The 24,803-nt window shown below is 46.0% G+C and overlaps 1 long non-coding RNA gene across 5 annotated transcripts; it reads right to left on the minus strand.

Annotated features, from left to right (window-relative positions):
• Positions 1-3,513: 3,513 nt before the first annotated feature.
• LOC112546359 (uncharacterized) lies at positions 3,514-21,915 on the minus strand. Of its 5 annotated transcripts, XR_003090040.2 has the most exons (6): positions 21,620-21,915; positions 20,297-20,385; positions 16,520-16,589; positions 12,493-12,576; positions 11,933-12,072; positions 3,514-3,842 (listed from the first exon to the last, which is right to left on the minus strand). It is a non-coding gene; the product is annotated as an uncharacterized LOC112546359 (long non-coding RNA). The 5 variants fall into 5 exon arrangements; XR_003090038.2 differs by lacking the exon at positions 12,493-12,576 and having other exon boundaries at positions 21,620-21,903; XR_012902917.1 differs by lacking the exons at positions 12,493-12,576; positions 16,520-16,589 and having other exon boundaries at positions 21,620-21,902.
• Positions 21,916-24,803: the final 2,888 nt, after the last annotated feature.

The raw sequence follows: 24,803 nt of genomic DNA on the forward strand, positions 1-24,803 counted from the left end.
CACCGACCACCAACCAGACATCGAGCCATTGATTACTACCCATTGAGCCCGACAGTCTAGCCAGCTTTCTTTCCACCTTACAGTCCATTTATCCAATCAACACTTCCTTAATTTGCTGGCAAGAATATTGTGGGAGATGGTATCAAAAGCTTTGCTAAAATCATGTGCCTTGCTACACTACACTACAGAGAGCATAATTTAATGCAATTTGTAGGCTGTTCTGAGTTAGGTCAGGACCATTTTGGCTCCACTTGTCCCAGAATCAGAACAGCAGAAAATTGGGTTAAAGACAACTTTCCTCCCTGCTTTTCTCAGCTGTAATAACTGTGACATTGACACAGATGAGGATTTGGCTCCTTATCCTCTACAGGCTAAGTCACTATCAAGTATTAGAGCACATGCACTACAACCAGACTGTATATGCTCTCTATAGTTAAGAACTCTTATCTTCGTGCACACAATGCCAGGTTTACAATGGGATGGTGCCATGGTGCCAGGACCACAGTGGGAAGGGGCCCATTATGGATGCCTCTAACCCAGGGGTAGCCAACCTGTGGCTCGTGAGCCATCTGGCGTGGCAAAATGGTGTCAGCAAGATGGTGTTGGCCGGTGGAAGCCTGATGTGGCCAAAAAGCCTAACCTGTGGTTTTTAAAGGGGCAGCATCCTTTTTTTTTTTTTTGCTCAACAATTCTGGTGCGGCTCTTTGCATTTTTTCCGCCGCTGTTTCAGCTTTCTTTGTTTAATGGGTTGGCACCCATGCTCTAACCCATGCATAAAACTGGGTCTGGCCTCTCACCTGGGGCAGTCCAGTGCCACAGCCTTCCTGTGTGAGCTGCTCCCAGCCAGCATGTCCCACTCATTTATAAAGGGCTTGCCCACCCAGCAGCCCGATCTGCCATGTGGGCTGGGCATGGTTGCTTGCTACAGAGACAGTGGGTGTGGCCAGGCCAGCCAGGCTCTTCGGAGTCATGTCCCACAGGTCTGCACCACTCCATCTCTGAGCAGTCTCTGTAGCTTGCCAGCAGGGAGGCCCCACCCACCTCTCTGGGGCCAAGCCACCTGGAATGGTGTGGAAACCAAGCCAGTCTTTGCCAGTGGGGTGTGGAGGAGCAGCACATGGTGCTCTGTCAAACCATGCCAGTCAAGTGGGTACTGAAGGAGCCTGGCCCAGGCAGGCCATGCTCCTGCTCTGACTTGGCTGATCATGTTGCTCCCAAGGGATCCCCACCCAGGGACCAAACCTGGCAGACAGAGAGACCAGTGAGTGCGGTCAGAAGACAGAAATAAGGGGCTTGAGTTTGTAGGGGAGGTCACTGGTCAGGCATGGGAGAAATTTGTGTGCTGAGCAGAGGGAGCCTGCGGGACACTGGACAGTGAGGGACTGTAGTTTGGGGGTATTGTTTGGGCATGGTGGAGTGGAGGTGGTGTGAAACTGTGGTGGGGTGTGTTGAGGGCCTCAGTGGGAGGGCGCCAGGTACAGGGGTCTGTGTGGGGTGTTGTGTAGGGATTACTGTCATTAGAGAGCTGGGGGGGATTCTGGGCACAGAGGTGTCATAGCATACAACAAAAGCCCACTGCTGCGGGGAAGGGGCATACTGGCAGTGCAGGAATGGGTGGGCCACTGTGTGTCTCGAAGTTGCCAGTTTGGGTACATCTACACAGCAGTGTTATTTCAGAATTCTGAAATAACACAGTCCGTGTCCATACAGCAAACCATTATTTTAACATTATGTCAAAATAATGTCGAGCTGGAGGACTTCTTATTCCACTCCTGTAACCCTCATTTTATGAGTAAGGGCAGTTGGAGGAAGAGTGCTCTTTCTTGGACTTCATGCTGTGTAGACAGCGCCAAAAGCCAAAATAAGCTATTCTGACTTAAGCTGCACAACTAATGTCACTCAAATTGCGTAGCTTATTTCAGCTTAGCCCTCCTGTGTAGATATGCCCTTTGTAAACTGTGCCCTTACACTGGCCTGGATGGAGCATGGCAGCCTCCATAACACCATACCCCATTTTCCCAGGCTAGCTTCTCCTCCAGGACCGACTCCTCCCCACAGCACCATGTCCTATTGCCCCCATGGACTCACAAATATATTTGCCACTATGCCCACAAAATGTTAATCAGGCCTTGCATGCACAGGAGATCAAATCTAACACAAAGGCTACCTTAATTTGCTCTCTTTTGGACACTACTGATTCAAGACAGTTTTTTCATCTTCTTTTCCTGGCTTTCAGGGGGTTAATATTTTGAGTTTTCAATTAAAAACCCCAAACCCTTTAACATCATCCTCTTGAATTTAAACTGATGTTATATTCCAAGGTTTGAGTAATGTTTTAAAGTAGGTATTGTTGCTTTAAAGCTGACACATAACAGCTCAAAAGCTTGTCCTGGATTGCAGACCATTTTACTTCTCATAAACATGCTATCATTAGCTACTTTCAGGAGAATGAGTTATACTAATTGATTCAAATCAAACTTGTGACCCGATCGCAGTATAAGATGTTGGCTATAAAACATCATCTTCTCATTAATCTTTCATTGAATAGTGTGATCCGAGAAGTCATCAGCAGTCACACCAGGCTCCTTCTCTCTGGTGATGCCACTATAGAGGACTCACTAAGGCTATGTCTAGACTGCAAGCCTCTTTCGAAAAAGAGCATCTAGACTACAACTAATACTTTCAAAAAAGCAAGCCTCTTTTTCAAAAGAAAGCACCCAGGCAGTCTGGATGCTCTCTTTAGAAAAAGCACGGTTTGCATTACATAGCGCCTTTTTTCGAAAAAGCACTTTCGAAAAAAGGCATTCGTCCTCGTAAAACGAGGTTTTTTGTGGTCGAAAAAACTGCTGCGTTCTTTCAATTTACTTTTGAAAGAACATGACAGCAGTCTAGATGCAGGGAAAGTTTTTTTGAAAGAAAAACCCTGTAGTTTAGACACACCCTTATTGGATCAGAGCAATTACAATACAGATCCTGAAAGCCTGAACAAATTTCCTCTTAAGTACCCATGCTCACAAAGAGTCATGTGGGCTGCGTCTAGACTGGCATGATTTTCCGCAAATGCTTTTAACGGAAAAGTTTTTCCGTTTAAAAGCATTTGTGGAAAAGAGCGTCTAGATTAGCACAGACACTTTTGCTCAAAAGCACTTTTTGCGGAAAAGTGTCCGTGCCAATCTAGATGCGGTTTTGCACAAGAAAGCCCTGATCGCCATTTTCGCCATCGGGGCTTTTTTGTGCAAAACAGTTTTTAGCTGTCTACACTGGCCCTCTTGCGCAAATACATTTGTGCAAGAGGGCTTTTTCCCAAATGGGAGCAGCATAGTATTTGCACAAGAACACTGACAATCTTACATTAGATCGTCAGTGTTCTTGCGCAAATTCAAGCAGCCGATGTAGACAGCTGGCATGCAGCCGTGCTGTTTCTTTGATGAGGACATCAAAGGATTACTATCAGCTACAGTAAACTGAGGTCATTTGCAATTAAACACATGATTCCTGATTTCAACATGATGCATTTTCATCTTCATTTACAGTACACTGCAAATGTTTTACAGAAAGGCTAGCTACATAAATGATAGTGTTCTAACAATTTCAAATTCCAGTTGAATCACAAATACATGACAAGTGAGATTTATTCAGGGAAGGATTCAGGCAGAATACTTGATATGTGGATTGCAAGTATCTTGGTATCATAGTTGGACAGGTGCTTCTGTAAACAGCAGGCAGTGCAAAAAAGAACTGATGGCTGCTAGCCAACTGACTGCTGCCAGGACAGGACACAGAAGGTGCATCAAAGACTTTGGGTGGGACTTCTTCATCTCTATAACACATCATGGAGTGACCTGGAGAAAAGTGAGAGGCAGCTGTTGAAAGCTGTGAGACTTAGCCACCACACACTGCTCATATTGGGTATGTCTACACTACCCTCCTAATTCGGCATACCCTCTTCTATTAACAACAGGATTCATAGCTTCTAGTAGACTCTACATTTCTCCTCAAAAGAATAACTACATGACACACTCAGTTAATCTCTCTCAGGGTATGTCTACACTACAGAGTTAGTTTGAACTAACAGAGATTAGTTCGAATTAACTTTGATAGGCGCTACACGAGCGCTCCGCTAGTTCGAACTTATTTTGAACTAGCGGAGTGCTTAGTTCGAACTAGGTAAACCTCATTTTACGAGGATTAAGCCTAGTTCGAACTAGCTAGTTTGAATTAAGGACTGTGTAGACCCTTAATTCGAACTAGTGGGAGGCTAGCCCTCCCCAGGTTTCCCTGGTGGCCACTCTGGCCAACATCAGGGAAACTCTATGCCCCCCTCCCTGCCCCGGATCCCTTAAAGGGGCACGGGCTGGCTACGGTGCCCGTGCCAGGTGCAAGCCTGCCAGCACCCAGCCAGCAGACCCTGCACCTGGCACGGCTCGAGCCAGCCACCCGATGCCCCCCAGCCTCCCCCCCGATGCTCCCCCTCTTCCTGGGACCAGGCTGGCGGCTCCCGGGAGCTTGCCCGGGACCGCAAGAGGCGGGCACCCGCCTGGGCTAGTGCGGACATCGTGGACCTCGTCCACGATCTCCGCACTAGGCACAGGAAAGTGGCCGACTTGGGCAGGATAGCTGCCAGCCTGGCCAGCCAGGAGCAGGTGTGCAAGAGAATCAAGGGGGTCCACTGAGACCCCCGACCCTGAGCCCTGAGCTTACAATGGCCGTCCTGGGTCAGACCAAAGGTCCATCTAGCCCAGTAGCCTGTCTGCTGACAGCGGCCAACCCTAGGGACCCTGGAGGGGATGGACCGAAGACAGTGACCAAGCCATTTGTCTCGTGCCATCCCTCTCCAGCCTTCCACAAACCTTGGGCAGGGACAGCACTCCTACCCCCTGGCTAATAGCACTCCATGGACCCAACCTCCATGACTTGATCTCACTTCCCTTTAAACTCTGTTCTAGTTGTAGCCTTCACAGCCTCCTGCAGCAAGGAGTTCCACAGGTTGACTCTTTGCTTTGTGAAGAACAACTTTCTGTTACTACTTTGAAGCCTGCTACCCATTCCTTTCCTTTGGTGTCCTCTAGTCCTTCTTTATGGGAACTAATGAAGAACTTTTCTGTATGCACCCTCTCCACCCAACTCCTGCTTTTAGAGACCTCTATCCTGTCCCCCCTCTGTCTCCTCTTTTCTAAACTGAAAAGTCCCAGTCTCTTTAGCCTCTCTTCATATGGGACCTGTTCCCAACCCCTGATCATTGTAGTTGCCCTCCCCTCTCCCAGCCTCTCTCTTCCCCTCTCCCACCTCCTTTTCCCAGTCTCCTCCAGTTTTGTTCAATAAAGACAGATTCCATTTTTGACCACAATTGTCCTTTATTTTGTACATCAAGAAAAGGGGCTATGGAAGGGTAAGTGGAAGGAGGTGAGGGAGGAATGGGGTACGAGCCCCCGATGAGGAGGACTGGGCTGGCTCTGCGGGCTTCTGGGGGTGGAAGCTCTCCTGCAGCCCCCCAATTGTCCCCTCTCCCCAGATGGCAGCCTGCGGCAAGTGCAGCCGGTCTGATGGCCGAGTGCTGTGATGTGCCCAGTGTGGGCACTCCGGGCACTCCAAGCCAGGACTGCTTTGCAAGCGGGGCACCCCTGAGAACTGTCTGTCCGGGGTGGGGGTCGGGTCCCTTTAAGCGCAGCCCTCGGCTAGCCTGAGACAGCATCTCCATGCTCTAAGTCCTCCTCTGATGCCCTGCCGGCACTGCTTCCGGCCATCCTTAAGCCCTGTTCAGGGTCCACTTAATGTGGACATGCTAGTTTGAATTAGCAAAACGCTAATTCGAACTAGTTTTAGTTCTAGACGCGTTAGTTCGAATTAGCTTAGTTCGAATTAACTAATTCGAACTAAGTTAGTTCGAACTAACTCTGTAGTGTAGACATACCCTCAGAGAATAAAATACAGAATTGACACTACCAGAACTCATATCAGTGACTTCAAGGATCCTATGAATTACACAATTGTGGTTTAGACCACTAAGCCATTCTCTCCAGCCACACACACCTCTCATTATACACAATGCCACAATATGATCACTAAAAGAGACTGCCATTTAAATAGAGGTCTGGCAAAGCACAGCATTCTCTTTCAACCATAAGGAAATTAAAAATTTCACACCACCAAGTGTACTCCTACACTTACATGTCTTTCAAGCAGTTCCTACTGAACAACCTAGTTTGGACCAGGAACCTACATTCCGTTGAAAATTAAACATTACCATTTGAGACATAGAGGAAGTGAAACATATGGTATTGACATGAGCTAACTGCTCTATTATTTTATACTGTGTAGTGATGAATGCTTCCATTTCCCTGAAAATGAGTGTTCCTGGTAGCATGACCCATGACAATTATCTTACCACTAAAGCAAGAAAGAATAACCAGTTACCATCATGACTGTGAATAGAGGGGTGGGCCACCATAGCTACCAAGTTCACCTCAGCAGCATGAATTTTTCCCACACGAAAAAGGTGTCACATACGACACGCTATAGAGAAGGCTGGCTCAGACAATGCTGTCAAGCTTGCAGCTGCAGAAGGTCCTCCAATTACATCTCCTCCCCTTGATGGACAATATTAAATACCAGAATGATGTTCATTGCTTATATCCCAGTGGCACTTGGCGTATATTATGAGTTGCTCTGTGAATAACAAAGCTCTGAGGGTATGTCTATACAGCAAAGTAATTTCGAAATAACTGTACTAGTGTCTACACAAGCCAACTGCTATTTTGAAATTAATTTGAAATAGCGGAGGGCTTATTTTGAAATTGGTAAACCTCATTCCACGAGGAATAGCACCTGTTTCAAAATTGCTATTTCAAAATAAACACTGTGTAGATGCTTATTTTGAAACAGGGGGCCTCCAGCCTTTCCCAGGGTGCCCTGGTGGCCACTCTGGGCACAAACAGGAAAATTCCTCTCCTCGTCCCCCTCCCGGAGCCCTTAAAGGGGTAGAGTCTGGCTACAGTCTTTTGTGGCTAGCACCAGGCCTGCCAGCCCAGAGCCACTCTCCTGCTGCCCCTGAGCCAAGCCACAGCATGAGCCAGCAAGGCACTGGCAGCCAGCCCTCCACCGCTCCCTAGGACCAGTCTGCCAGCTCCGACAAGCCTGCCAGAGGCCGGAAAAGGTGGGCGCTGCCTAGTCCAGTGTGGAGATCATGGACCTGACTGAGGTTTGGGGGGAGGCCTGCAAAGTCCATGATCTCCGCACTAGATGGAGGAACGTGGCCATCTACAGCCGCATGGCTGCCACCCTGGCCACCAAAGGCCACATCAGAACCCAGGAGCAGGTTCGGATGAAAACCAAGGAGCTGCGGCAGGCGTATGCCAGGGCCACAGGGGACAGCTCCCAAACAGGGGCAGAGCCAGACACCTGCCCTTATTTTGATGCCCTGGACTGCATCCTGGGGGGTGGGATGGTCCGTGCCCCCCAAGTGGTCATCAACCCTGGGGCAGAGGGCCCTGACCAGGGCACAGAGGAAGAGGAGGAGGATGGCCAGGAGCCGCAGGACCCCAGAGGGAGCATGCTGCACATCTAGGGCCCCCGAGCCATCCCAGCGAGCCTGTCGCCAGTGTCGTCCAAGGCCAGGGAGGCAACAACATGTGAGTGCCATCACTGTCCCCTTATGCACGGGGGGGAGAGGAGGGAGACCAGGGACAGCTCGCGTGGGCCTTGCTGGCCACTGCTCACGCAGCAATCTGTGCATGTGCTGTGCCACCCCTGGGCACATGGCCCCAGCTAGCTGCTACACAGGGGCCGTGGCCTGATACCCACACGCGTGTATGTATGAAGGCACATGACGTGCTCCTGATCCCGGGGTGGGACACGGCAGGACGCCCTCCCTCCACAAGCCCCCTCTACACAGAGGCAGGGGACATCTCTCCCCCCCCCCCCCACAGACCCACACCACATACAGCATAGGGGCATGGGTGCACTCCCAGGCCAGCTCCCACTCCCAAGGATAGCAGGACATCTCGAACATGGCCTCTGGGCTAGCACATCAGCTCTGATAGTACAGAGACTTGTCATCCTCGTCTTGCAGAGGGGGCCTGGGCTTCACCCATTGTGTTCCCAGGGATAACTCTTGTTTCTCCACAGCCACACCAGCTGCGAGTGCAGGGCGCACCACGCCGCCCAGGACATCCTGCCTCATCCGGGCACTCAGCAGGCTGACCTGTAACCAGGAGGGATACCAGCAGCAGCACCTGGGGTTACTGCGAGGCCTGCACCACACCCTGGACTACTGGGTGCACGAAGACCTGCAGCTCCAGAAGGAAAGCAGGCGAGAGCTGCTTGCCCAGGGCTGTGTCACCTGCGACCACCTACAGACCCTGGTGCAGAGACTGCTGCCTCCTGCCGCTCCAGCCCCTGCTGCTCCCCAGCTACTGCTCCTCCTCCCATATCTGCTTCCCCTCCCACTTCTTCCTCGCCCCACTCCGCCCCATGGGGACACCAAGGCCCCTGCACCCGCAGTGCTGGGAGACAGGTGGGCCAGCAAGACCCCCAACCCTGAGCTTCTCCTCCCCCTTCCAGCTCCCTCCTCCCAGGTTTACCCCTCCCCTGTCCACCCTCTCGCCTCCCCTCTCCCGCCTTCATTCCCTTCCCTCCTACATCCCAATTTTGTTCAATAAAGAGAGTTTGTTTTCTTCAACATGTGTCTTTATTGTACATCAGGAAGGGATGTTAGGGAGAAGTAAGTAGAAGGATGTGAGGGTGGAATGAGGCACAACCCCCCAGTGGGGCACACCAGGGAGACTTTAGTCCTCCTCAGGGTGGAAGCTCTCCCACAGGGCCTCCCGGATATGGACAGCCCCCTGATGTGCCTCTCGGCTGGCAGCCATGCAGGGCTGCATGTATAAGATGGCCAAGTGCTCGGCCTCTGCCATCCAGATTGGCAGGAAAGCCTCCCCCTTCATCTTGCACAAATTGTGCAGCACACAGCACGCTGCTACCACATGTGGAATATTCCGTTCGGAGAGGTCCAGGCGGGTGAGGAGCCATCTAAAACGTGCCTTCAGCCGGCCAAAGGCACCCTCCACCACAATGTGGACCCTGCCGAATCTGGCATTAAATGCCTGTCAGAGAGGGTTGAGGTGTCCCATGAAGGGCTTCATGAGCCAGGGTTGTTGGGGATAGGCCGCATTCCCCACCAGGCACATAGGCATTTTCACAAACCCGACCCGGTAGGGGAAGAAAGTTCCGGCATGCAGCCTCTGGCAAATGGAGGAGTTGCAGTACACATGTGCGTCATGTGCTTTGCTGGACCAGCCCATACTGATGTCCACAAAGTAGCCTCGGTGGTCAGACACAGCCTGCAGGATGATGGAAAAATATCCCTTGCAGCTGATATAGAGGGAGGCCTAATGGTCCGGGGCACAGATGGGGATGTGTGTCCCGTCGATAGCTCCCCCGCAGTTGGGGAAGTCAAGGGCACCAAACCCCTCAATGACTGAGTCGACATCGACAAGGCAGACGACTCTGCAGAGCAGCACTCTATTGATGGCCTTGACCACCTGCAGAGGGATACATAACCAAGAGTCACTGGGGTGCCAGGGTGGCTGAGAGTGCTCCTTCCCCGCCACTGCCCCATGCCCCCACTCCTCAGGAGCAACCCCCCCTGCAATCGTGGCCACCGCGAGCAGTCCTTAGTGCAGGCAGGACAGAACAAACCCTCCCATGGAGGGGTCTTGCATCACCTCCCCCCTTTTCCCTAGGGCAGCCCATCCCCTGCTTGCACACACACCCCCTCCTGGCACAGTGGCCAGAGACTACCATACCTGCATGAGCACTGCTCCGACGGTGGATCTCCCTACGCCGAACTGGTTCCCCATGGATCGGTAGCTATCCGGCATGGAGAGCTTCCAGAGGGCGATGGTCACATGCTTCTGGAGGGAAATGGCAGGCCTCATGTGCGTGTCCCGTCACTGCAGAGCAGGGGCGAATCACTTGCAGAGCTCCATGAAGATGTCCTTCTTCATCCTAAAGTTCTCGGTCTATTGTTGGTCTCCCCAGCACTCCAGGACGATGTGGTCCCACCAGTCGCTGCTGGTGTCCTGACGCCAGATGCAGTGGGGCATGCTGGTGTCCAGGAGTTACAGCTGCTCCTCCACATACCCCAGGAGGGTCTGGATGACAGCTTGGGGGTTGGGCTGCAGCAGATGCTGTGAGGCTGCCTCCAGAAAGTGCTGCCAGGCTCGCAGCAACACATCCAAAAGAAGCACCAGGGTGCCCAGGGGCAGCTCCGGCTCCATGGTGCAGAGTGCTGTGGTGTCTCAAGTGAGGGCAACCAGAGCATGCAGATGCTTTGCTGTCCCTCAGCGAGGTAGGCAAGCAAGCAGGGAAACCTGAGAACTGGCTGTCCAGGGGGGTCCCTTTAAGCACAGGCCTCAGATAGCCTCTGGCAGCAGCCACACAAAGAAACTCCTGACCTGATGCCCTGCCAGAACCGGTTTCAGCTGCCCTTAAATTCTATTCAGCGTCCAGTGTGGACGTGCTATTTCTAAATAGCAAAACGCTATTTCGAAATGCATTTTGTGTGTAGACGCGTTATTTCGAAATAAGATATTTCAAAACAACTATTTCAAAATTAGATATTTTGAAATAATGCTGTAGTGTAGACATACCCTGACATAATAACTTGAGCCTCCTTGGAGAATTGGCAGCCTCGTCATTTATCATAGTTTTGGCTGGGACAAATTATGAGTTCCAGTCTGACCCTATTTAATAGGGAACCAACCCTCTAACCACTTTTCCCTCAACTCCCACCACCAAAACATGCACCAGATATGAATACAACAACTTCTTCCTCGCTCCTCATATGTGGCATAGCAGAGCAGTTGGGCAAGGCCACCAGAAGCAGCATACTGAATCTTGAACCTTGCATCCAACAAAAGGAGATGATGACCCAAATTACTGTGATTTGCTGGAAACAGCATTTCAAAGCTCAGTTTTATTAACAAATTTATATTCCCCTTTATACCACTGTATCTTACAAGATAAGATATAATGTTCCTAAAATCTAAAACAAATAAGATGAAGTCAAAGGGAGACATGAGTTGACTTTCTATACAGGTCTAGACTTGGCATTTGTAAAATCAAGCCAACTCTAACGTCCTTTTTTTGGGATGAAGAGGTCTCTTGGGACTTGGTTCTAATCTGACATATGTGCACATCTACAGAAATGGATTTTTCAAACTGCTTAGTCTATGTCTACACTACATTGCTCTTCCGGAAAAAGCTATGCAAACTGTGAACTGCATTTTGCGTAGCTTTTTCCACTTCTTTTTTCAGAAAAGGCTTTTCCAACATTTGGCCCATCTACACTGGGCCAAATGTTGGGAAAAAAAACTTTTTTGGAACATCCCTTCTTCCTCATAAAACAAGGTTTACAGGGATGCCGAAAAAGTGCATCTTCTCTTCTGAAAAAAAATTCCCATCCCAGAAAAACTCTGTAGTGTAGACATAGCCCTAGAAACGGAATACAACATTAGTATGTATTAATATCCCTGCTATCACTTTACCAGCTGAAGTGAACGAGTTAATACCCTTATACACACGATAGTATGAGGGAAAACATGTGACTGGAGAATGCAGTAGGTCAGTGTTTCTTAAATTGTGTTCCAAGGCACACCAGTGTGCCACGAGGCAGTCGGAGGTGTGCTGCGGAGAACAACATGGCTGCCCTTAAAGGCGCAGGAGACTTTTTTTTTTTTTTGCTCAATAACTTTCCCCCAATGTTTTTTTTTCCCCTCAACAAAAAAATCCTCGGTGCTCCTCATTAAAAAAAAATATTGTTTGGTGTTCCTCGGTCTTAAAACGTTTAAGAAACACTGCAGTAGTTAGACCCAAACAAGGAATGCAGAGACTAAGGAGATGTTATAATTATCACAAACTCCCACTGCTTCACCTCCATTCTCTGCTGCTCTCTGGCACCATCAAATTGGTTCCTTTTTGATATGAGATCTTTGAAGAAACAAGTAGCATTAATGTATCACTCGTCAGTAGAAGATCAGAAATGAGTGAGAAAGGGAGGCAATGTTTTATCACCTGCAAGGCAATATGAAATTAAACAAATTACAATATGCTGGCATCCTAACAACGTAAGTGTTCATATATTAATAGACAAACTGGAATCCAAAAGTTTATTTTATCATTTTTAAAAAACATGCCTTTGGCATAGTCTCATGGTCCATTTATATTACAAAATTAAACAGAATTTAACACACTAGTGCCAACAGCAGTCTGCAACAACCATCCCACAGACACTATAAAAATATAGGCACAAGAGTAATATCTCAGCCTATTACCTAAGCAATTCTAAATAAAACATCCATCACAGCTAATCTGCCTCAGGTAAAAGCCTAAGCCAACAGATGGATTTCCTCAGAAACCCTCCTACATCTTGGCAGAAGTTGGTGATAATATTTGCAGTAATTTTCATTCAATACATAACATAATGAAGCTCACATGTATGTAGCAACTTTCACCCAAAAGCAGTTTACTAACAAACTATCCTCAGGGATTACTTCATCCATCATTGAAATGCAACCACTATGGGGGGAAAAGGTAGCAGTTGTAAAAGAAAGACCACCAACAATACACAACAGTTGAGGACAGGAAGTACAATACTTAAACTAAAACATGGAGAGCACAGGGGTTAATAGCTGTGCACTTGTAAAAAGGACCTTTAATTAAGACAAGGAGTAGTGCTTCATTTTATATCTATCCATAAGATACCACCTTCTACAGTAGTGTGTTATATTACACCATACTAGAGGAAAGAGAGTCACAAATACTTAACTATTAATACCAGGTCCTAGAGTAAAGAGGTGTTCAGTGGATGTCTCTCATCCATATACTGACCCAACCTAATGCTTCTTTGTTTGTGATATTCAACAGAATCAAAGCACAAGATGGCATAGATGTAGGTATAAAGTGAGTGAGCTAGTTCATTATAAATATAGTGATTGAAATCAGAGCATTTAATAATAACTGATGTTTGGGTGTCAAACAATATTCACATGCATATGCTATCACATATATTCTTTTAATTCCCACAGACCTATCTCACAAGGAATGATTGTTCTGTCAATTTACTCACATTTTCCATCAATACTTTCTATTAGGCTGCGTCTAGATTGGCATGATTTTCCGGAAATGCTTTTAACGGACAAGTTTTCCATTAAAAGCATTTTCGGAACAGAGCGTCTAGATTGGCACGGATACTTTTCTGCAAAAGCACTTTTTGCGGAAAAGCGTCCGTGCCAATCTAGACGCACTTTTCCGCAAAAAAGCCCAATCGCCATTTTCGCGATCAGGGCTTTTTTGCGCAAAACAAATCTCAGCTGTCTACACTGGCCCTTTTGCGCAAAAGCTTTGCGCAAAAGGGACTTTTGTTTGAACGAGAGCAGAATAGTATTTCCGCAAGAAGCACTGATTTCTTACAGTAGGAAGTCAGGGTATGTCTACACTACCACCCTAGTTCGAACTAGGGTGGTAATGTAGTCAACCGGAGTTGCAAATGAAGCCCGGGATTTGAATTTCCCAGGCTTCATTTGCACCTTGCTGGGCGCCGCCATTTTTAAATGTCCGCTAGTTCGGACTCCGTGCCGCGCGGCTACACGCGGCACAAACTAGGTAATTTGGACTAGGCTTCCTATTCCGAACTACCGTTACTTCTCGTTTCACAAGGAGTAACGGTAGTTCGGATTAGGAAGCCTAGTCCGAACTACCTAGTTCGTGCCACGTGTAGCCGCGTGGCACGGAGTCCGAACTAGCGAACATTTAAAAATGGCGTCGCCCGGCAAGGTGCAAATGAAGCCCAGGAAATTCAAATCCCAGGCTTCATTTGCAACTTCGGTTGACTACATTACCGCCCTAGTTCGAACTAGGGTGGTAGTGTAGACATACCCACAGTGCTTTTGTGGAAATTCAAGTGGCCAGTGTAGACAGCTGGCATGTTTTTCCGGAAAAGCGGCTGATTATTTGGAAAAACTGGCCAGTCTAGACACAGCCTTAGTGTCCTGCACTGTAATTAGTATATAATAATTGTGACATAAGGAATTAAAAGAATTATATAAGACCTTGCCCCAAAGCAGTGATTTTACCATCTTTTTATCTGTAAACAAATACTTGAGATACTTGAGGTGTTGTGGGAAAGGGGAATTATTTTTGTTTTGGAAGACAGGACCAGCATGGTGCTACTTTTCAATTTACACAGCTCCGTAATTCCCTGACCAGAGTGTTAGAGGTTATATTCATTTATGACAATCCCAGTCATCATGATCAAACAGAGCCTGCTCTGTTTTATGAGACAGAAAAAAGAAACACGTTCTCACAAAATGTTTCAATTTAGATAAATCAGCATTTTCTGATAGAAAAATATTGTTGGGAAATTTCCAATCAACTATACCCCCTAACCATGCGTAGCCATTCTGCCCTCCTTCACACCATGGTGCCATTAGGGTTGTCAGGTGTCGGGTATTCACCTGGACAGTCCGGTATTTTCGGCTCCTGTCTGGTAAAAAATTCAGAGAATACCAGACACCTAAAATGTCCAGTATTTTCTGAAATTTTTCCCGGCCAGGAGGTGAAAATGCCAGGCACCTGGCAACCCTATAAACACTCAGTGCTTGGCTCCCAACACCCCCAGATCCCAGCTCCCATGCTTACCTGGTTCCCCGAGGCTGCTGGCACAAAATGGCTGCCGGCCAAAAGACCTAGGGGAAGCAATGCTTTCCCCTGGGTCTTAGTGCTCAACCTCTCCCCTGTTCTTATCCCTGCACTCACTCTTAAAGGAGACATGCTGTTTTAATGCTGTTTTATTTTAATTTTTTGGGGGGGGGGGCTTAATAAGTCCTTGGAATCCTTTTTTTTTCAACAACTTTGGTCTCCCCCCCTTTTTTTCCCTTCAACAGAATTTTTTCCTGTTTTGGGGGCGGGGGGAGTGGGAGTTTGGTATTTTTGTTTCAATCATCTGGCAACCCTAGGTGCCACATTCTTCCGTCTATGCCAGAGGGACTGTGTCCCCCTCCCTCTTCCTTCTCTAGGGCAAGGACTCTGTGGATGTGTCTAGACTACAAAGATTTTTCAAAAAAATTGCCTTTTTTCGAAAAAACTTCAACTGCATCTAAACTGCCACCGCGTTCTTTTCAAAGTAAGCCGAAAGAACACGGCTGTTTTGTCGACAGCGGCAAACCTAGTTTTCTGAAAAAACAGACCTCCAGGGAAAAGCCCTGGTAGACAATCCATCTGCCGGAAAAACCTCTATTGTTCCTGTCTCTAGCTATGTCTTAAAGGCACAGGCACCTTGGGCAGCCATTGTGGCAGGAAGGCAGCCCTCAAAGAGGAAGGCAAGCAGGAGAAGACCCTGAGAAATGGCTATACTGGGAGTCCTTTTAAGCATGAGTCTCAGATAGCCTCAGGCAGCAGCTTCAGGAAGTAACTGCTGACCTGATGCCCTGCCTGAACTAATTCCGGATGACCTTAAATGCAAGTTAGTGTCCAATCAGTGTGGATGCTCTATTTTGAAATAGCCAAGCGCTATTTTGATGTGCTTTTTGTGTATACACGCACTATTTCAAAATAAGCAATTTCGGAAAAATAAATTCCAAAATACCTTATTATGAAATAAGCAGGCAGTGAAGACGTACCCCTATTGAGGTCCTTCTGCCGTCACATTTAATGCTGGGATAAGGGTTCAGAGGTGTAATAAATTGCCCAATTGCAGAACGGTCTGAATCTAAATAATTCTACAAAATGAGCACTTATGGAAAATAATATGGCTTTCACTTGATAATTTTTTTTACACATTTTCCCCACACTTAGCAAAGCATATACCTCATTGAGGATGACACACAGTCTATGCTAAATCTGAAGTTTCTAATCACAACTGCTTTACTTCAGTGCAGAAAATCATTGAAAGCATTTCATAACCGATTAAAATAATAAGCCTACATTCTATCAATTCACTAGCAACATTATGCCCATGTACATATAAAGACATAATTTCAGTGCAAACAAAAGAAAGATCCGAGTATGTGGAGGAAATGATACAGGAAGCGCCACAGCTATCAGAAAAAAATCAAGCGTTTCAAAGAGTTGGAGCTGCATCAGACACAATTTTGTGGCACTTTCTGGTTTGAAAGTTTTAGAAACCTTGATCAAGAGATGATGGGGAAGGTTCAGAAGAGAGCAAAGCCCTGGGGCTTAATTTTTTACATTTAATGTAAACTTTCAAGTCATGCACTGTACAACAGCAATGACAACAACAACAACAAAATCTTTGCACTTGTATAATTCATTCTCTCTCAGAATCTCCAAGTGCTTTACAGATATCAATATTGAAGCAAATTACTAAATAAACATAAAAAATAACCCCATACTCCTCAGTCCTGCACTTAGACCATTGTTCCATTCCCTATTTAGGACACAGGATCAGGAGGCTATAACTAGAAAGAGATAATAATAAAAAAGCACACATTAGACTGCATACCAGGAAAAATGTGCCAGTGAGATCTCAGGAAATGGACTCATCTTCTAAGAGAAGTGCGGGACATCTCACACTTAAAACATTTAAGACAAGATCAGACAAAGCATTAAAAACTACATTATGCTGTATTGGTATCAATCCTGCATGGACCCCAGGGGATTGAAACGATGATGTAATAGGTCTTTCTATCTCTAATTTCTATAATATACTAGTTTAAAGCTAATTCCTATACCTTTACTATTAATAATAACCTTTAATTTACCTATGACAAAGTCTGTCAAAGTAAAGCATTCTGAAATCCAATTGACATTTAAAAATAAAGCTTAAAAAGGTAATTCTTTTGACCAATTATGTATCTTCAAAATACAATTCTCCAATGGCCAATTGGAGGGGAAAAAAGCCTATAAGACTATATAAACTGAAAAAATTTGTTTGTAAGGCTAATGTACTAACAGCTGATTCTATGAAAAGTAATGTTTTGGTTTATTCCTTAACCCTACAATGGGGAGATTTTAGTTCTAGTGGAAACAGAAAAAAGTATTCCACTGGGAGTAAAAGTAAAATGAAATACGCTTTCCCCTTCTGATCTGACACTCCTTTTATCTACTTTAGCTATGGTTCCCATCTACTTTATATGGTTCCCATAAAAATACTAACAGAATACCTCAGAATCTTTAATCTATTTACCCTTATACCACTTCTGTGAAGTAGGGAAACTCTATCATACACCTCTTTATATATGGGAAACTGAAGCACAGAAAAAAAATAAGTGACTTATCCAAGGAATTCTGTGGCAGAATAAAAAATTGAACCTAAGTCTCATGCCTGCACCCTAACCATGACCAGATTAGACCATCCTCTCATCTCTAAGACTTTGCTAATGTGCAAAAAATGGAATTAGACCACTGAATCTTTCCATGAAGAACAGGCCATTGGGTATTGGGTTTCCAAGTCTTTATCTGAATAAGTGGTCAAGTATTATGTGTTACGGTAAAACTGTATGCCCTAGGAATGTAAATATCAAAATAAGTAATCAGTTAAATTATTAAAATTCTATCACTTAAGTGGTTAACCACTGGTGGGTACAGGGCAGCTAAGGTGCGAGGGATCTTATGGGCATAATGGGGCTGCATCCAGGGCTGCTGTGACACAGATGGGATCACCACAGAATGGCGAGGGGCCGAGGGCACTGTGGCACAGCCAGGGTCTCACTAGGGCCATTGGGGCACGGCTGGATCCTGTTGGGGCCGCTGTGGCATGGGTGGATCCTAATGGGGCCACCGCAGCATGGTCACAACTACTGGGCATACCCAGGGGTCTGCTTGCCCCACTGCAGCTCCTGCAACATGGCTGGGGGCTTGGTCCCACCAGGGCTGCTGTGGTATGGCCAGATCCTTCCTGCCCCCTCCAGGGCTTTCACAGAGGGCAAGGAACACAGCAGCCCAGCCAGGCTTGGTTCCTCCTGACTTGACTAGTTCCTGCATTCACCCCATGAGGCTGGCAGTATGCTTTACTGGTTACCCAGTATGCATTTGAGTAAACTAAATGCTTACCAGATAAGCAGTTAATCTTTTACAACCCTAGTATGCACTAAAAGCATGGCCGACTTGTCCATTAGGCACAGTAGGCACAGTGCCTAGGGCCCAAGATACTTTTAGGGGCCCACGAAAATGTTTTAATTTATTTTAAATCAGAAGAAAAAAAATGAAACTTTTAGGCTCACGAAAATCTATTAAATTTTGCCTAAAACAGAAAAAATATAAAATGTTGAAGTATTTAAAGTTATATCAAAAATAATTTTTAATATTGAGATTATTATGGTGGGAGGGGACCACTAAGGCAAAAGTGCCTAGGGCCCACGAAAGTCATAATGCGGCCCTGATTAAAAGATACGTAAACTCTACATTCCAGTAACTTTCTCATACATCTTTTTAACATTCAGATTGTCCCTACATTTACAAACTCTGCTATCATGCCCTTCCTTGAGTCTTGACTCTGCTTATTTGATTCATGTATAGTGGGATGAAAACTAACTGGTATTTGCTTAATTCCTAAGTTTCAACAGTGACTGCTGTCCCTCACATTGCATAGCCTAATGTGATAATGGGATAATAGTGGTCACCTTTTGTGTGGAATTAAATAGCTGAATTATCAGAACCAGCTTAATATTCAACTCTGGCTCCTGATATCTGAGCAAGTGGAGCTCTTAGTTCTGATCATAAAAGGGAGAAATAGTATCTTGAAAGAAAAAAACAGTTATCTTACCAAAGGCAATGCTTTAATTTATCTTTTTAAAAAGCTCACATATAAGGGCAGATTAATCACAAATCAGAAGTACAGTACCACACGCCAAAATCTCTCTCCTTGCAGAGTAGCTGGGGTCAGGAGAACGGCAATTATAATGTACCAACACAATAGCAACTCCTTCAGACTGAATTAATTCAGGAATAATACACTTGGAAGCAAAAAGCATTCCTATCCCTACCTTCAGGCTTATAATTAAAGGAAACATAGGAGAGGAGAAACTCAGTACTCATTACTTCTTATGCTTGAAAACAAGAGATCCTGTAGAGCATAAAAACACCTCTCTATGTTGAACACACTCTGTCAGCCTCCAAACATGACACTGCATTGTGCTGTCAGTAAACCAACCAAAGAAGACAGAGTAATATAAACAAGGAGGCAATACATATAAAGGATAGAAAATTGTGAGGTCAGGATACCTGGATTCACCCATTAGCTTTGTTCCCTGGGGAATCATATACAAATGACTGAACCTCTTACATGCCTAAATTTCAAATCTGTACATCAGGAGTAGGCCAATGCATATCTAATTGACAAAAATGTTGAGAGAAGTGACTCCTTGAGATCCTCAAATTAAAAGGCCTATCTATATGAGATAGAAACAAGCTAAATATGATGAAATGGGAATCAGTCTTGGTAAATGATCTCCCAACCAAAAAATGGCATGACTTCTTCATTCTACTTTGAATGACAAATACTCTAGTACAGTGTTTCTCAAACTGAGCTCCATGGAGCCCCAGGGCTCCGCGAGACATCTCCAGGGGCTCTCCGAGGTTGACAAACTGGAAAGCCTTCAAAAGCATAATTGTGAATCGCTTCCAACTGACGCAATTAACACACACTGCTGGGGCTCCGCATAAATATTTACACATGTAAGGGGCTCTGGAGCCTCAAAAGTTTGAGAAATGCTGCTCTAGTGTTCATTGTTGCTTTATCCATAAAGAACCCAGAAACTGTTGCTGAAATAAAAGGAACTGGGTTGTGGGATTTTCTTTTCTTTGTATCATAACATAATTTCATTCTTTCAAATAAAATCCCATGAAAATTAAGATAAGCAGTTTTATAGTCTTCCTCGAAGATACTGGAAGCCAAATAAAAAGCTATATTGTTCAATGGAGAAGCTTTCCCTCCTGCAGTAAATTTCTAAATTGAATGAAGTTGACCCTGATAATTAATTGAAGTGGCCACAAACAGAATTTAACACTTTCACAAGTTCCCACCAAAATGTGACTTATTTAAAAAAAACTGAAAGAAAACTGAGCAAACTGAAAGAAAAAAAGATTTCAACAATACCATTTTCTAAGGTTGAACGGTGAATATCCTTTCAAAATGCTTGGAATTTTTTTTTTACAGATTCATAACACTTCAGTGAAATGTGTCTAGCCCCAGATTATTTCCCTACTATTGTTTTTAAGTAGTAAAACAGGTTTGAACATACAGAACTTCTCATTGTTACACACTACGTCATTCATTTACCTCTCTTGGACAGAAACCTAGGCCAGTGCCCGAGGGAGGCAACATTGACATCAGGAATGTGAAATCTTGAACCAAACTGATTAAGAAGTCTGCAGAGGTTAAAAAGATAACCCCACCGGATCTCAGATTTCCTCAAAAGTTTTATATTGTTTCTGTCATTTGGGAGGGTCATTGTCAAACACTAAAGAAGACTATGAATCACGGTGATTTATGGATCACTATTTGGGGTTGGGGGAAAGCTTGACAAAGCTGTGGATCCAAGAAACAGTCCTTATCTACATTTATTTTCCCCTCAAATTTCTCAATGTGCCAGAAGAGTCCAGCACCCCTTAGTAGCAATGGTGAGTAGGAGGTGCTCTAGTGTGATCAGTGGTCTAGTGGCTACTGGTGTTTTGCTGATCTGGCATCCAAGCTTGTGAGTAACAGGGATTAAAATCCTAGCACCTAGTCTATGAAATGCTACAAGTACACTGGGATGTGTGTCAGTGTTCCTAGGGTGGGTCTGTAATAATGATACTTTGGGCCCAGCAGAAGGCCAAGGGGCTACTGCGCTGACATCCTTTAAGTTGGGCACCACCTTTGACAGAGTTCTGAAGTGGGGTGTGTGGATCCCAAGTCAATGCTCTTGGAGTGGGATTTGGCTCACATTGGTATAGTTGCAGCAGGGAGGCGATGGGTGCACTAGGGCTGCGGGGGTCACGTCAGTTCTTGAGGCTGAAGATCCAGGTACATTTCTCAGGGCGGGGGATCCAGATCAGTGTCCCCAGGGTGAAGGGACCCATGCTGGTGCTTTTGAGGTCGGGGTGCCACTAGTGGTTGAACATACTCCTGGGGGTTTCCTCACGGGCCATGGTCTTTAACATTCACTCTGTCATTCCTGCAGAGCAGCCGTGGAACGCTGGGAACGGGATCTCGGGGAGAAATGTGGGTGCGAGGGGCTGCCAGAGCTTTCGGGGGGAAGCGCCAGTGCTCTGCGGACGAGGGGCGGGGCCCTCGATACGCTCGGAGTCAGGGGCTTTACTGTCCCGGGGAGGGAGGGCGGCTGGGGCGCGCTGCCCCGGAGAACTGGGCCCGCGCCAAGGAAGGCCAGGCCTATGCTCTAGTTTTTCGCTCCCTACTCTTTAGCGCGCCAGCCCGCGTTGCTAGGTAACCGATAGTCCCCCCCCCCCCCATACACACACAGCTCGAGGCAGCTAGCCGCACAGCCCAGCTCAGCTGCTCCCCACGTTACATCCCCCCCACCCTCTCGGGCGGATATAAATAGCTCGGTCTACTACGCCTGTGCGGTGTTCGTGGCGGACAGCGAGTTAAGAGGGCGGTTACCCACTGTAAGTCGTCACCCAGGTGCCCCCTCGCCCCCCTCTGCGAAGACTGGAGCTGAATAGCCCTCGCCAGCCACCGTACTCCGGCGTGGCTCGGAGCCGAGCGGCCGTGGCGTGCCCCGCCCAGCGGTGCTATTTTTACTCCTTTGTTTCAGATTCGAGCTGCTCAGTCACCCGCCAAGGGCGGCCGGGACGGGATGACGCCATCCGTTTCCAGGAACGATGACATAGCCACTGGAATGTTCATTGGGGTTTCGAGTCCTTAAAGGGGCATCGACCCGTTTTCTTCCCTCGCCCCTTGATGGAGGCTGGCGGCAGCGTGGTGTGGTGGTTAGAGCGTGGGCCGGGGGAGGCCGGGGTACGTAGCTTCTGATCTCAGTGCCACACGGCAGCTTGCTTGCCCTTGATGCCTCAGTTTCCCCGTTGCAGTGAGACCCGTATGTACCGTGTCTGGACACACGCACACAAGCTGGTGTGTAATTTAGCCCCTCTGGCGTGGCTCCCTGCTCGAGCCATTACTGTAGTTCTGGCATGTGCCTCAGTCAATGCGTGGATCTTCACAATAGCCTGTAAGCTAGAGAACTGATATATCCCATTTTACAGATGCAAAGCTGAGGCACAAGCAAGCTAGTGACTTGACTAAGATTATACAGGAAATCTGTGGCAGAAATGTGAAATGAGCCTAGGCACCCCAACTCCTAGGCTAGTGCCTTAGCCATCCTACCTTTCCAAATGGTGCACCATTGTTTTCTTTCCAAACAACTTTGCCATTTCCCATTCTGACCCCCTTCATTCCCTAAACATCCTCTTCCTGTTTGCTTCTCTCATGTGTCCCTGTATCTCCATCTCTTCCAATATCCCTCTGTCTCTCAGATCTCTTTAAAAGTTGCTCACTCACTATGTCTCTTGTGCCAGGTCTATTCTCCCCCCCCCCCCCATTCAAGGTCCCCCATATCCATTTTCTCTGCTTTCCTACATCTATGCCATCTCTCTGCTATTCCCAGATCCCCCTGTCCCCCAAGTGCCCTCCCAGGTCTCCATCTCCTGGCCTCAGTTTTCTCTCCTAAGTGCCATAAGTCTTCTATGATCAGTTATTTCTTCCCAAGCTCCCTCCATTACCTGTTATGCCCAAGATTCCCCAATATTCCTCAGTTCTCCCTCCTCACAATCGTCTCCTGTATCTTCCCCCAAAAACCTTCCTCCCCAAGATACCATCTGTACTTGATGTTACATCTTTAAGGTCTCTTCAACCATACTTCTCAGCTTCCTCATCTCTGACATCTCCTGTTTCCAAAGTCTCTCACAGAGAGAGAGAAATAGATAAAACAGTAGGAAAAATAGAAACAGTGAATGATACCTAGTTAGAGAGAAAGGATAACCAGATGATTAGTAGAGAGCAACAGACCAATGATAGACACAGGTGATAGATTAGATAGATGGACAAACAACACTTCTGTTGAAATACAGAATTCCCTTTATATGATTTTCTGTATATGTTTAATTAGTAGGGGTATCAGAAATGTATCACCAATTAGCATGACAGGATCAGAAACTGAGGGATATAATGACTTAACTCATAGCAACTTCTTGAAAGCTGTTCTGGTGGTTTCAATACAAACTTGTTTATAAAAAAATCTAGAACATAATAAACAGATGAACAAGAATTTGAATAATCATGAGAAGGGAAAGACAGCAAAGAGTTGCTGGTTATGTGGTTTGTGAGATGTAAATGAGAATCAAGAGGGAGTTTTGAATTATAGCTGCCCTATAGCAGTTAGATGTTACATTTTAAGGCAGGGGAGGGGAACCTCAGGCCTAGGGGCCGGATGCGGCCCTCGGCTTGCTTGGATCCGGCTTCTGAGGCTCAGGGCCCCCTCCTGAATTGTGGGGCCTTTACTGGGGCTCCATCCCCCTGTTGCCCTACCACAGGGCTGGAGTACATAAAATCTGCTAGGCTGGACACCCCCCCCCCCCCCCCCCCGGCTCTGGTGTGCAAAGGGAATGTAAGGAGTGTCTTTCTCCTCATTCAGGTGCCACATCAGTGCGGATTTTTTGTATGTGGCTCCTAACTGATTTTTCTGTGGATCAGTGGCCCTGGCCCCTGCCCTTGTTTTAAGGTATGTCATGTATCCAGGTGCTATGACCATAGATACAGCAAAATAATTAAAATAGAAGAGTACAGGGTTAATACAGATGGACCATCTTCATCCCAAGTTCCATTCTGTGAATAAACAGATGATATCAGTGATGTATTTGTCTAGTTTTATTTGTAATCACTCAATTTGGAAGGCTAAGCTAATGCTGAATACACTGAATTTTGAGACTCTTCTCCCCTCTTTCACCTGTGTGTAGTGGACAAAAACAAGATGGGTTTAAATACTGTTTTATTCATTCATCCATTTATAACCATTTATTTATTTATTTGGAGAAACACCAGAAACCTGAGTCAGAAATCACAACTCTATATTGCTATGTGCTATACACGTAGAGCCCAATCCTAAAAGCTCTCAACCTAGATAACATCTCTTTATGGATATTTGTGTGTGACCATCTGTGAAAGGACTAATTTAAAATTATAAATAAATCATTAACAAAATAGACTGCTTTTATTTTGTGAATTAATGTATTTCATAAATATTCTTTAATTGGAAAAAACAAATACCAAAAAGAAAATAACCCAAGGAAATAATAAATTGGTACTAATGTGTCAAAGGCTGTAATAAATTGAACTCAGAATACTGCTGGTTTCCATCTTCAGGTATTGTCCATAGTAGGCTATCTTTAATTGGGGGCTATGCTGTGAAATAAAGCCCCTCAGTCTGATAAGGTCAAGATGATGCTGTGGCTTCATATTTAGATCATGTCTAGTAGAAAAATCTGGACTGTAATTAGTCACCTACAACATGACTTCATATTTCCATTTAATTTAGTAACAACAGTTGGTTCCTGAGGGGGCAAATGAGATTTACTTTATTAACAGAGTTTCTAGAGTAAGTGAGCAGACAGATTTGACAGGGATGAGATGAGAAGTTGGGAGACCAAGGGAAAATATTCTGAAAGAGGTAGTGTGTCAAGGATTTTAATACAGAGAAATGTAAGTTGAGTCTCAATTTTCTCAACAATACATTAATCTACAGATATATTTAATATATGTATTTACAATTAATCTAATACATAATTTTGTC

This window comes from Pelodiscus sinensis, chromosome 3, assembly GCF_049634645.1.
Source record: "Pelodiscus sinensis isolate JC-2024 chromosome 3, ASM4963464v1, whole genome shotgun sequence".
NCBI lineage: Eukaryota > Metazoa > Chordata > Testudines > Trionychidae > Pelodiscus > Pelodiscus sinensis.